This window comes from Chelonoidis abingdonii, chromosome 1 (assembly GCF_003597395.2).
Source record: "Chelonoidis abingdonii isolate Lonesome George chromosome 1, CheloAbing_2.0, whole genome shotgun sequence".
NCBI lineage: Eukaryota > Metazoa > Chordata > Testudines > Testudinidae > Chelonoidis > Chelonoidis abingdonii.
In genome coordinates, this window is record NC_133769.1 from 365,642,921 (window position 1) to 365,657,634 (window position 14,714).

The following is a 14,714-nucleotide window of genomic DNA, read 5'->3' on the forward strand; positions in this document are numbered from 1 at the left end:
TATTCTCTCCGGAAATGGAGGCTGATTTTGAGTTTGCAGTTCATGCCAGTAGAGGAAAGGGAACAAAGAAGAGATTGAGAGAAAGAGATGGTAAATACTAGAAAAATGTGTCCAACCTGTCCTCTCCCTAACTAAAATAATGCAGAAGAGAGGAGGGAAAGAAAAGCAGAGGGGGGTGGGAAAATCCTTTTCTCCTGCTTTGAATGGGATTATATGCCTGCTTAGCTGGGTCAGGGCTGGAGTGCTCAGCAAACTGCAGGTCCCACTATCGCAGTAGAGGTCTGCATTCCCAGGACTGTGATCCTGACCCGCTTCTGCCCAGCAATGTGTTCCCCTTCCCACAAGGCTCTACTGTAACTCCATTCATGCACCCACTTGCCACTAAGGGGGAAATGTAAACTACTGGAGTGGTTTTCTTTAACTTAATTTGAAAACCAACAGAAGTAAGGCCTAATTCATTTCCACTGTAGCCCAATGGATATAGCACTAGACTAGGAGCTCTATAAAAGCAGCAAAGAGTCCTGTGGCACCTTATAGACTAACAGATGTATTGGAGCATGAGCTTTCACGGGTGAAGACCCATTTCATCAGATGCATGCTCTAGGTTCTCTTCCTGGGTCTACCACAGGCCTGCTGGGTGAGCTTGGGAAAGTCATGGCAGTGCTCTGTGTCTCAGTTTCCCCACTGTAAATTGAAGGTAATGGTACTGAGCCTCTTTGTAAAATGCTTTGAGATCTACAGATTAAAGCATTATATAAGAGCTAGGTGGGGATTGGGCCAATTATTCCATATTCTTTCATTGTAAGAAACACTGGGACACTTTTAAAACAAAGCGAGTTGTTTATTGTTTCACTAAAAGCCTGCATTCTAGAGTCAGCTCTGGACTATAGAGGCACTTTGTTTGGATTAATTATGTTGACGGGTGACACTGGCATAAAGTGGCTACACAAGAGATCTTACAGTGGTGCAGCTGCATTGGTACAGCTGCACTGCTGTAAGATCTCTAGTGTAGACATGGCTTTAGCCTTCTCTTCCTGTCCTAAATTGTTGTGTAGTGTAAATTTTTGCTGTTATCCAGCTCCTAGGGTCCACTCAAGGTGGCTGATCTCTGCAATGGGTTAAGTGAGCCCTATGTTAGGGTGACCAGAGGTCCCGATTTTATAGGGACAGTCCCGATTTTGGGGTCTTTTTCTTACATAGGCTCCTATTACCTCCCACCCCCATCCCAATTTTTCACACTTGCTGTCTGGTCACCCTACCCTATGTGCACAGCTAACATATCACATTAAGACTGCAAAGCACTTTGGAATGATAGGGGCTATATCAATGCAAATTATTATGATTATTCCAGAGATGATTAACAACTGCATGAGCTTTTCTTGGCTTGTATTGGTAGATTTCAGCTTTAATCTTTATACACATCACTCGTCCAGAGAGCTGTTATCTTATTCTAGCAGATATTTCCAGCATTGTGCTGTAATCTTGTAGCTTTCAAATATGCATTCTCTTCCTTCTACTCTCTACCCGTTACCCCAAAAAAGAGCAACCACTAGTTCATTTCCCTACTCATTTGCTACCGAGAGAAAATCAGTGAAAAACTGGACAGTATTTCAAGGGCAGCAGGCAAAGATGGCAGATCAATAATTTTAAATAGTGTCATTGATCCTAGTACAAAACTCTTTAAAATTTCTCCTAGTGAAGCAGGAAGCTGTTTACTTATTATATGCTTGAAAGTAAATCCTTAAGCTCTCAAAGAAAAAGTGCTGCTCCCATAAAACTTGCAGGGACTTTCCACATTTCTGACAGGCATTAACATAGCTCAACTGGATGCAAGGGCAACCAGATTTCAGTGTACACAAGCTCAGTCAAAGCTTCATGAACTAATATTTATATTGCAGGAGGTTTGGACAAAGGTCACATTTATTTGGCATCTAAGACTAATAGATATAAAGCACCGAAATAAGTACTCATTTTGTAAGCTTCATCTAACTGAGCCAAACCATGGGAAACTGTGGGAATGGTCCAGCCACTAGTTAAGGTGATGAAGATTGGCCCACCCTCCCGCACCCAACAACATTGAGGGGGAGTCAGCATATTATGCACATGGGCCTTTCTTTGGGGATTTTATAGGCACTGGGGCAGACCTTCAGCTGCTGTAAATTGTAAGACTTCCATTGGATGCCAGCTGAGAATCTCCCCAGTAACTTTAGGGATGAGGACTTCTCCCAGATGCTGTTTTCTCCTTTTTATTTCTGTATTCTCAGAGGCCCTGAGCCTCAGTAACCCCTTCCTCTAGCCTGGGAGAGCTGGATGTGGTTCCCGCCCAAGTCCATCAATGCAGATCCTTGAAGTTATCATGCATGCGTTGCTTGGGAGCAGAGCTCCACACCTTTTGAGGTGGGGGCGGGGGCAAGGTACTGAGCCTAGAATTTGAACTAAGATCTCAAACAAGGCCAGCCTGCTATAGTTATTGTTAAATTACAAAATCTTACTAATGTAAAGTTTGACTCCTAGGCAGAGGTGAAAGTAAGCCGGTCTGGTCTGGCATACCAGCAAGAACCAGTATGCCATGCCGGACTGGATCAGCTTCCCCAGGCCAGTGATTTAAAGGGCCTGGGGCTCCTGACAGCGGCCGGAGCCCCAGGCCCTTTAAATTGCCACCAGAGCCCCGCTGCCAGAGCCCCTGGGTGGCGGAGATGGCCCAGGCGGCAATTTAAAGGGCTCTGGCAGTGGGGCTTGGGCAGCAATTTAAAGGGCCTGGGGCTCTGGCTGCTGTGGGTAGCTCCAGGCCCTTTAAATTGCCACTGGAGCCCCTTTGCCGGAGGCCTGGTGGTGGCCCAGGGCTCCGATGGTGATTTAAGGGGCTAGGAGTTCCCAGACACTAATAGTGCAGTGGAACCCCAGGGCCTTTAAATAGCTGGAGCCACCCCCAGGGGCTCCCGGCTGCTGCCGCAACCCTAGGGTTCGGGGCTCTGTCAGAGATTTGCCTACACAAGGTTAGCTAATGAAACCTACACTAGGTCAGCTAATGAGATTTAACCTGAAGTGATATGAATGCACCAGAAACATCAATTTAAAATGATTTGGTTCTGGTTAAGATGATTATACATTGAAAATACACACAAATCTTCCCATGGTACCCTCTCACCTGCTGCCCGCTCTGCCTATCAGTTCTGCCTGCCCTGCCAAATTTTTCCTTACATCTAATTCTAGCAGAAGGTTAGCTGGTAATTATTCCTTTACGGTGAGTTTATGTAGGTGTGCATGTTAAGGCACCACACAATGTGGCTCTTAACCCCCAAAAGATAAAGGTATGTAGGGAGAGTCATATGTGGCAAAAACCACTGGCTGAGTATCACTGTGTTAGATAGTTATATATTTATGTATAAATCAATAGTTTATAGACACAATATTAACTTAGGGCATGCAGTAATTACATCGCCTATGCTTGGCTACGCTTTGCTCTTGACGACTGTGGTGAGCATCCTCACCAGAAGCACTTGCACCAATTGAACTGTTTGTGTGGGTCATTATGGGATGGCTTCTGAAAGCCAGCAACAGTGGATGTAAGCAACGCAGTGTCTCCACTGACCCTGCTTCGACCCAACTACATCAACATTGACTCTATGCCTCTCATGAAGGTGGAGTTATTAAGTAGGTGCAGCAGGCGAGTTATGTTGGTGGCAGGGTCGGCTTTACCATTTTTACCACCACAAGCAAAAAAAAAAAAAAAAAGCTGCCAGACTGTGCCACTCCAAGAATGGACGGAATGCCGCCCGTTAGCATGTGCCGCCTCAGGAATGTGCTTTGTCCACTGGTGTCTGGAGTCAGCCCTGGTTGGTGAGAGCTAAATTTTAGAGTAGACACTTCCATAGTTTGGTTGACATAAGCTGCCTTGCATCGACCTAACTCTGTAGTGTAGATCAGGGCTTAATAAGCCACATTTCGGATCGAGGCGTCAGAGACTGGTAGTACTGGGAATGAGAAGTGAACAGGGGAGAGAGTGGATTGTATACTAGACAGAGGAAAGAAGACTGAGGAAATTAAGCACCAATAAAGTTAGATCTGGTCCTTAGGTAATGCCTCTGCACTGGGAGGTTGATTGTCAGAAGGAGGTGTGGAGCGATTGCAGGCCTGAGTATCTGGGTTGGTTCCTAAGGGAGTATAGTGGCTGGTGTAGGGGGTGCTGGCTAGTGAAGGGCTTCTGTACATCACGTGGAATGTGTTTGGAAAAGATGTGTGCACAAAATGAAAGGAGCTGAAGTGACTTTATGTTCGTAATCCTCCTCTGCTCACCTTCCTGCTTTCCCACCTGGTGGTCTGTAGCTGTGGCATATAGTGCCGTGCCAGGCATTAGCATGTGCACTCTTCAGGACACGGAGCAACTCTGTGTTTGTAAGATGGATGCAATGAATAAATAACAATAACAAAGTCAGTTCCTGTTTTCTTGATGTTTCCTGGGTTGCTCTTGATCCAGTTTTCCATCCCCTCCCCTCAGCATCTCTATCTGTCCTTAAATCCCACTCTTTAGGGCAAGGTCCTTATCTTCAGGCTACCTGGTCTCCTCCTGTTATTATTTATTATGTGCACTCTGGTTGTGCCTAGAGGCCAGGACTCCATTGTGCTAGGGACTGTACCTGTTAAATTGCATTCTATATAGGTTCCTATACTATGTTCATTGTTGTAGGATGTGAGCACTGTCTAGTAGTGTGTTAAGCAAGGTGACATGTGGATTGTTTTCATCCTCTTCCCATGTGAAGAACTGTGTGTGCAATGGAGTGTTGAGTTTTATTATGTTGTTTGTTGTTATGCAATGCACAGACAAGCCAGGAAGTTTTTGGATAGTGTTGGGGACAACTTCCTAGTACAAGTGCTGGAGGAAACAACTAGGGGGCCTGTTCCTCTTGATCTGCTGCTTTCAAACAGGGAAGAATTGGTAGGAGAAGTAGAAGTGGGTAGCAACCTAGGCAGCAGTGACCATGAGATGGTTGAGTTCAGGATCCTGACAAAAGGAAGAAAGGAGAGTAGCAAAATATGGACCCTGGACTTCAGAAAAGCAGACTTAGACTCCCTTAGGGAACTGATGGAAGGATCCCCTGGGAGGCTAATATGAGGGGGAAAGGAGTCCAGGAGAGTTGACTGTGTTTTAAAGAAGCATTATTGAGGGCACAGGAACAAACGATCCCAATGTGCAGAAAGAATAGCAAATATGGCAGGCAACCAGTTTGGCTTAACATTAAATCTTTGATAAGCTTAAACTCAAAAAGAAAGCTTACAAGAAGTGGAAATTTGGACAGATGACTAGGGAGGAGTATACAAATATTGCTAGAGCATGGAGGGGTGTGATCAGGAAGGCGAAGGCAGAATTGGAGTTGCAGCTAGCAAGGTATGTGAAGGGTAACAAGAAGGGTTTCCACAGGTATGTTAGCTACAAGTCAGGGAAAGTGTGGCCCCTTACTGAATGGGGGAGGCAACATGGTGACAGATGATGTGGAAAAATCTGAAGTACTCAATGCTTTTTTTGCCTCCGTCATCACAGACAAGGTCAGCTCCCAGACTGCTGCACTGGGCAACACAGTATGGGGAGGAGGTAAGCAGCCCTCAGTGGTGAAAGAACAGGTTAAGAACTATTTAGAAAAGCTGGACGTGCACAAGTCCCTGGGTCCAGATCTAATGCATCCAAGGGTTCTGAGGGAGTTAGCTGATGTGATTGCAGAGCCATTGGCCATTATCTTTGAAAATTTGTGATGATTGGAAAAAGGCAAATATAGTGCCCGTACTTAAAGGGAAGAAAGAGAACCCAGGGAACTACAGCCTCACTTCAGTCCCCAGCAAAATCAGGGAGCAGGTCCTCAAGGAATCCATTCTGAATCACGTGGAGAAGAGGAAGGTGATCAGGAACAGTCAACATGGATTACAACCCTAATCTTCTATGATTCTATGTACATGATGCTATATGCTTGTACAAGAGAAGGCAGGTCAAAAGCTGTGCCTCGAACTTGGAGCAGAAGGTGGTGAGATTTGTAATGGGCCTTAATAACATAAGTTGTTCATTTCACAGTCTGGGACAAGCCTCCAAGAAAGCTCTGTCTCCTGCACAGATGGTCTTTATGCACATATTTTGAGAACATATAATATCGATCTAACTCTCTACATGGCATATTAATCTGCATGAGAGGTATGTAAATTCTAACGTGCACTAATGTGTTGCACACTTATGGTCCCATGTGAACCCTGCTTTCAAACAGTATTACATTAAGAGGCACTTGGGAACTGTGAGTGTACACCAGTAGGGGCCACACTGGCTAGTTAGAGCACAACAGGCTGGTGCAGACTAAAGCACCACGTAGACAAACTCAAAGAGACAGCCCCTGCCCCAAACAGCGTTCAGAATACAGGCTTCTGACCCATGACGGTATTCTGGCCCGTTGCCTGGTTCTGCAACAGAATTCATACAGGAGCCATGGAACTCTCCTTGCAACATGGTATCCCACATGGCCACTTAGTCAATGCCTAAAGCTCATCTTGGAGGAAACAGGTTAAGGAAAGAAGGAGGGGCTAGTTTTGTAACTGGTAACTAATATAGAGAACAGCATTCAGACTTTTGCTGTTGCCTCAGAAGAATGCAGTATACAGTAATGTCCTAAATACTGGGCACCTCAGGCAATACTGATTTGAGCAACATAGGCACAGTAAATTGCACTGACAGATCACATTCAAGGTAATTTGTGGTTGTCAGTACACACCTCAGCCACTCACAACTTCTTGGAGACTCCAGGGAATAAAACTCCTGTTGCTAATGCTCCTCTTACGTGGGCTTAAGGAGAATCACCTATAGTTTGTAGTAGTATAGGACTATGAATCACAGTTGAGCTTTTCTGATTCCATCCAGCAGCGGGCAGTGATACACATACATATATAGGCAGCTCAACATACTACAGTTTTGTTTTGTGCCTTTCATACAAACTCAGTTCCCAAAAGCTCACGGAGTTGAATACACCCATCATGCCCAAAGAGAAACAATCAAAAGTAGCAGAGAAGGAAATGAGGAGGGTACTCACAGGGCAGAAGAGAAATCTTTTTTGCTGACATTTGAAATCTCAGCGTGTTACATAGAGAAAATGGGGATTATGCAGTAACAGGATTTCTCAAAGAGGGGGCCCTGCTTGTGTAGGGAAAGCCTCTGGAGGGCCCAGGGCCACCCAGAGGATTCAGAGGGCCTGGGGTCTTCGGTGGCAGGGGGCCCCCACTTTGGTGGTAATTCAGCAGTGGGGGGGTCCTTTCTCTCCGGGACCCACCGCCGAAGACCTGGACTGGAAGAAGATCCAGGGTCCCCGGCCCCGCGAGAGTTTTCCGGGGGCCCTGTAGCAAGTGAAGGACTGAAAAACTCTCGTGGGGGCCCCTGCAGGGTCTGGGGAAAATTGTCCCACTTGCCCCCCCCCGGGTGGCCCTGGGAGGGCCAGGCCAGTGTGTTTACCTGCCCCATCCACAGGTCTGGCCAATCGTGGCTCCCACTGGCTGCGGATCACTGCTCCGGGCCAATGGGAGCTGCTGAAAGAGGCAGCCAGTAAGTTCCTTGGCCCGTGCCACTTCCAGCAGCTCCCATTAGTCTGGAGCAGTGATCCATGGCCAGTGGGAACTGTGATCGGCTGGACCTGCGGACGGGGCTGGTAAACGCACCGGCCCGGCCCACCAGGGGCTTTCCCCACACAAGCGGCGACCCCGTTTGAGAAACCCTGTGCAATAACAACCTGTTTGAGTAATTTCCCAAGACCAAGCTTCCCCATGGTTTGAATTATTCTGCAGCAGATTTAACACTCCTGTCTTCATGCATTTGAAGAAATGGGTTTTTTACCCATGAAAGCTTACGCCCAAATAAATCTTAGTCTTTAAGGTGCCACCAGACTCCTCACTGTTGTTGTGGATCCAGACTAACATGGCTACCCCTCTGATACTCCTGTCTTTATGACTATGTTTACTTTACAAAATTTTCAAAGCGGTGTCTAAAGGTCAGCTCTAACAAAGATATGTAGATTCAGTATTTTGTCAAAGTCCAGAAGCAGCATGCCTTGCAGCTTCAGGATGTAATCAGGACTAGTGGTTTTTTACTAGCTGATGTTTGTTCTGAGGTTCAATCCACTTTGATGACTGCTGATGATTTAGTGATTGTCTGTTTTCTGTTTTGTTTTTGTAAGGGTCATATTGCATAACTAGTACCAGCTGAAGTCAGCCCCACGCAGAAACCAGACAAACTGCCTATTTCCTTCCTAGGTTTCTCTCAAGTATAGGCTTTCCCTCAAGTCCAAATTCTCTGCTGTATTAGCATTTGCAATGCTGACAGATGACAGACTGTATTCTAGGCTAAGGCTCCTGTCATAGGGTGATTGGCCCTTTTAAAGGGAGAAGGGGCCACCCACACTGTGCCATATTTAATTAGCTGCTTCCCAGCCTAAGAAGACGGGACTACAGAAGATCACGTGACAGTTTAATGGTCCCCCGTGTCTTATTAAAAAGACTGAGAGAGATCAGCCTGGGAGGATCCACAAGGAGTGGGAGGGCTCATGTGGAAGGCCTCGAGCCAGGGTCTGCAGGAGGCTGGGTATTCCAGGGGGAACCCACCTGGGGAACAAGTGCTCTGTACTAGATCAATTACTCTCAAAAGCAGTACAGAAGGGACTAGGAACAGGGCCCAGAGGGCAGACTGAAGAAAAGCCCTGAAGAACAAAGGACTATTTTGTCTGGGACTTTTTTTGTGGGACTTTTGCTACCTTGGAAAGAGTTACGTTTATCACTTGGTTATAAGGGCTGAGCCATATCTCCAACACATATCTCCTGGAAAACCATATCTCCTGGAAAGCTGAGAAGACCAACATCACAGATAGAAACTGAGGAAGGGAGTGTCAGCTCCTTCATACTGTGTTATAGGGCAGCCATACCCAATGACAGCTACCAGACAAATTATTTCAGTAGCAACCTTAAGACAGCATTTGGACCCAGGCCCCCAAATATGAGCAATTAGCTGCAGTAACTATTTGCATCCCTCCCTCTTGGCTTTAATTCTGAATAATTATTGTGTTAGGTCTCTGCGAACATCCTCTGCCAGCCTTACTATGTTTACCATCCAAAGATGCCCTGCTGTGCCTCACTATAGCCCTGCTCCAGAACTCTGCTAAAGAAGGCGGCAAGAATCAGGTTTTAATTAATATCTGACCTGTCTGTGTTCCTGGGCTGAAGGAAGTCAATGGGGTTGCACAAGGTGTAAGTCAATGAACAGTTTGTGCCCTTGTTTCAGACCCACCACCCAGGTCAGTTTGGATTTTTGGATGCAGATGCATTGTGGGCAGAACCTAGGATTTTTAGTTCCCAAAACCAAACCTCTACTCCCACTTAGGCTAAAGGAGAATCTTCTTAAGCTGAAGTAATATTAGGCTTTATACCCTCTCTAGTTTGCTGTCACTAGATGGCAACAAAAGTACAAAACCTTTTAGCAATTCTGCTTCCATCCAGCTGAGGGCAGTTGTGCATACACCTACCTGCCTACATATTAGGAAAGTGAGAGAAGCAAAACCTAGCTTTATAAAAATTTTAAGTTCTTTCCTTCATTCACAATCTAAAGGAAAGTACAGGCTGTCACTCAGATGATCTCCCTTGTAGACTGACCCTGAATGGGTATTATCATGTTTGGGAGAGGTTACAAATAGAAGTGACTGGTTATGATTTTCTGCTCACTATACAGTAGTTGTATATCGACAACAATCCTGACAAGCTAGGAACTGCCGGAAGAAAGTTCTCTGTTAATACTTTTTATGGCTACTGCATCTTCTGTCTTAGGGGCTCAAACATTTACTCACTGAGTCTCTCAGCTCCCATGTGCAGTAGGCAATTTTACAGATGCAAGAATCGGAGGCACAGAAAAGCAACAGCTCAGATCCAGAAAGAGATTTGTGCATTGCAATGCTCAGCGTCACAGCACCTAACTTTTAGGTACCTAGAAAATCACAGGACTAAGAACATCAACCACTGAGTTAGGCACTTAGGCCCCCTTTACAATGGACGGGGAGAGATAAGTGCTTAACTATACAATCCACAAAAGCCAGCATGCCAGGCATGGAGCTGCCTGACCTATCCAATGGGAGATGCCAAGGAGAGGAGGATGTCCTGATCCCCACCTCTTTCAAAGAGAGAGAGACACTTAAATCCAGGCTGTAGGGAGGCACCAATCTCTGCTTGCTATCTACAACCAGGAACCCCTCCACTGAAGTGACATGGCTTAGGTGCCTAAGTTATTTCTTGTGAGAAGGAGTGAGGCAGGCACCTAAATCCACGCAAACTTGCCAGATGAGGAGGTGGTGCCATCACCCACCTTATAACATTTAACTCCGTGGTTAGAGAGCTCACCTGGGATGTGGAATGTCAGGCCACATCTACACTACGGGATAATATCGAATTAGCTAAAATCGGTTTTATAAAACTGATATTATAAATTCGATTTCACGCGGCCACACTAGGCACAGTAATTCGGCGTTGTGTGTCCATGGTCTGAGGCTAACGTCGATTTTCTGAAAGCGTGCATGTGGTAGCTCTTCCGTTAGCTTATCCCAATAGTTCCTGCAGTCTCCCCCGCCCCTTTGGAAATTCTGGGTTGAATCATATTGTCGCGGTGGTTCGTAAATCATCAGTCAATCTCTTCCTCTGGAAAACATCAATGCTGACAATCCTTTGCGCCGTTTTCCCTGATCCCTGGCCAGTATGCCATAGCACGGCCAACCATAGGAAGCCCATATCAGCGGATTTTTTTCGGCACCGTATTTACTGGATGCCGCGGACAGATGAGTGATACTCCAGCGCTACACAGCAGCAAATTCACTTGCTTTTGGCATGATAGCAGAGATGTTACAGTGTTCTGTACATCTACGCCAGAGTAAACTGGCAATGAATGCGGTTATTCTCCCCCTCTGTATGTCGCTGCATATCATGAGTGCCCCGCTGAAAATCGGCAGAGCGCAACGCAAAAGCAAAATTGGGATTAACTCCCTGAGTCAATCCCTCCCTTAGGTTTCTAAAAATAGAAGTCATCTGCCTAGAATAAGGCAAGTGTATTAGAGACCAGTGTATCAGAGAGCACAGCTGCTCCGTGTCAGTATTCACAGGGGTCCCTGCAACATGCCCCACCCGTTGCTTCCCTTCTTCCCCAACCTTCCTGGCTACCGTGGCAGTGTCCTCCCATGTGTCATAAGTAATAAAGAATGCAGGAATAAGGAAACACGATTTAGTGACATAAATGAAGGGGGAGAGCAGCCTCACCGGCGGAATGGATAGTCCAGGCAGGGACATTAAGCAGTGTGGGTGAGAGGAGCCAGCAGATCGCTGCTGCATGACAGTCCAAGGCAGTACAGAAGTCTTTCTTACACAGGAAAAGGGGGGGGCTGAAGCCCCCATTTGCTATATGAAGCTAGTTATTTAGCCGTTCTGTCCTATCTAACTTGGAGTAACCAAGAATGTTACCCATTCAACATGTTAGATATTCATGAGGACGGTTTACTAGTCCTACTGCACCGTCTAACCACCAGGGAGGGGGAGAGGGAGAGAGCGATACTGCTCTTCACTGCTGCAGCATCGCGCTACCAGCAGCGATTCAGAACACATAGGTGACATGAAAAGAAGTCAAAGAAATGATTCTTTCCTTTCTTTCACGTGTGGAGGGGGGAAGAATACTGAGGAGCTATTCCCTGAACCAAGCCACACACTGTGTTTGAACTACAGACATTGGGAGCTCACCAAGAATGCAAATACTTTCAGAGACTGCTGTGGACTGTGGGATAGCTGGAGTCCTCATACCCCCTCCATCCATGAGCATCCATTTGAGTCTCTGGCTTCCCGTTGCTTGTCACGCAGCGCTGTGTACCTGGAGATTTTTTTTCAAACACTTGGCATTTCGTGTCTGTAATGGAGCTCTGATAGAACAGATTGTCTCCCCATATAGCGATCAGATCCAGTATCTCCCGTACGGTCCATTCTGGAGCTCTTTTGGGATTTGAGACTGCATCGCCACCCGTGCTGATCAAGAGCTCCATGCTGGGCAAACAGAATGTAATTCAAAAGTTCGCGGGGCTTTTCCTGTTACCTGCCACACTGCATCCGAGTTCAGATTGTCCAGTGCGGTCAGTTGGTGCACGTGGATACCGCCCGAGGCCATAACATCGATTTCCATCCACACTAACCATAATCCGATAGTTAATATCGAATTTAGCGCTACTCCTCTCGTCGGGGAGGAGTACAGAAATCGATTTAAAGAGCCCTTTAATTCGATATAAGGGATTGTAGTGTGGACGGGTACAGCATTAAATCGATTTAACGCTCTTTAAATCGATTTAAACATGTAGTGTAGACCAGGCCCCAGATTCAATTCCCCACTCTGCCTGAGGGAGAGAGAATTTGAACAGGATCTCTCACACTTCTCGGCATGATCTAAATATGGGATATTCTGATGGGGAGTGTCCCTCAATCTCTCCTGCTGAAGCTGTTTCACTGTGGATAAACACTTAGCGTCATTGACCAGAGTGAGACAATGTGGCCTGGTAATTAGGGCATTCACTTAAAAGGCAGGAGTTCCAGTCCCTCTCCTCCAAAGACTCTTTAATCATTTATAAACAGTTGAGGCACCTACAGGATTAGGTGACATCTAAAAGGCTATTTTGTAGGTTGCAGTGATGCCTAAAACTGGGACCCAGGTGCCTAAGTCCCGTTGTGGATCTGAGCCTAAGTCACACAGGCTGTCTGCAGAAGATAGGGGATTAAACCTTCATCTCCCAGTCCCAAAACACGAGGGTCACCGTTCCTCTCCCTTGATAATGCTAGGTGAAAATGGAACAGTGGCAACTGTAAATTGTTTTCTTGTAGTGCTGTAGTGCAGAGCCTTTCATCTAAAGCTCAACAGAGCAAATGCAGCCAAGTTTAGCAGTGACTGAAAGTCATTACCAACTGATGGCTGTTCAGTGTCCTTTGTGAAAAGAGTTGGATGGGTCTATGGGACAGACATCCCCCTCATAAAAACCACCATCACAACTGGCATCATTGTCTATCTGGCCCTGAAAGGACATTTCAACTGAAACATTTATATGGAGAACAAGAATATCTAAAGTTCTAACAGTTAATGGTAACAAAGGAGAATGGGACAGGAGATAAAACATCACATTTCTGAGTTTAAATTATCTCTATTTATTAAGGATTGGGGGGGAAACCTCCATGGGAAGCAGAGTATCCCACATCTGGCTATCGTGAAGCTCTTATTTTCCCTTTGAAGCATCACATGCCGCCAACTGTCAGAGACAGGGAGCTGGAGTACACAGCTGGAGCTCTGGTCTGAACCAGCATGGCAATTCCTATGGTTCGATGACCAAGGACTGGACGAGTTGCGGAGATCAAAGCGTTCTCTTCCCCCTAGAGTTGAGCCAACAAAGTGAAGGCTGAGAAAGATTTCTGGGACAATGCAGGGGAATCTGCACTGAAACTACTGCCCTGTGCTTGTTCTGTGAATTGAAGACTCCACTCTCCAAAGCTAATAATTCCGCCCCAGGCTGTTCACGTAATAAATCAAAGTGCTGCAACATAGCATGATGTTCAGTATGTACACCTGCAAAGCAGCCACTTGGACTGCAGGGGATATTGTCCTCATACAGTCTGTGTAGAGCTGCAGCACTGCTAGGTTAACGCTTGATTTTTCTGTCACTTTAACACCTATCAGCTCTTTGTCACAGTCTTTGTCATCTGGCCAAGGAGATGAAGCAGCAATATGCTCCTTAATTGACTAGTTGAGTCTCTCCTCAGAGATCCAATCCGAGTCCCTCTCCTTGCAATACAGAGCACTATTTCCATGTCACCAACTTCAGCCTAAGGGGATAAATGTACTCAGACATAGGAAATGGTTTATGTCTCCCTAGAAATCCACCCTGCCCTAAAATAAATGCAGTGAAAAGTGAGTCTGGGTTAGTGAAATCTCCTACAGTGAAGTGACTTTCTTGAACAACACTGCGGAACTTCCATTCTATTTCACTAGATGATTTCACTCCACATGGGTTATGCCTAAGGCTGCACTGTAAAAGTATGGTTGTTTTGTTAGAACAAGAGAATCCAAGAAATAAACAAGCGCAAACTGCTCGTGGAACAGACAGTACAGAACATTTGTGCCCTCTCCCTCTTTTTGAGCTGCTAAGAAATCCAAGTCCTGCACTATCTAAGAAGTTGCATAAAAGTAACGCACTGTGGAAAGCAGCTCAGGCAGCTATGGATTTATAGACACATAAGCTGTCCCGAGCTCTGAATTTGGAGGAAAAATCAAAACAAGTTACGCAACAAGCAGCTCAGTAACCTTCTTCCTTATACAAAGCACTCAGGATACTCACAATTTCTAGACACCTCTTTTCATAGTCTCAGTGCTGCTGTAGCAAACACAATCTTCAGCCAATGTGTTTTCTAGCCATAGAATACTTTACTTTTCAGTTTGGGGTGGAGTGTTTGTGTGTTGGAGGGAGGGACTTAGCCTATGCTTCTGATTTGAAATTGCCAAAGATCTTTTTCTAACTTCCAGTTTTGCAATCTGTGTTTGCACTTGGATTTTCTGCCATTTTTGTTGGTTTTAAGCCTTTTATTTACACATTTTTGGAGCCAAAAATTTCAAAGGCTGTTGTTTGTTTGAATTTTTAGCCAAATATTTT

General features: G+C 45.8%; 1 protein-coding gene across 1 annotated transcript in view; it reads right to left on the minus strand.

The window, feature by feature from the left end:
* SLCO2B1 (solute carrier organic anion transporter family member 2B1) overlaps window positions 1-14,496 on the minus strand; it is a 102,865-nt gene extending 88,369 nt beyond the window's left edge. Inside the window, exon 1 of the mRNA XM_032786513.1 lies at window positions 14,403-14,496. The gene's annotated coding sequence lies outside the window, so the exon portion shown is untranslated. The remainder of the gene's footprint in view (window positions 1-14,402) is intronic.
* Window positions 14,497-14,714: the final 218 nt, after the last annotated feature.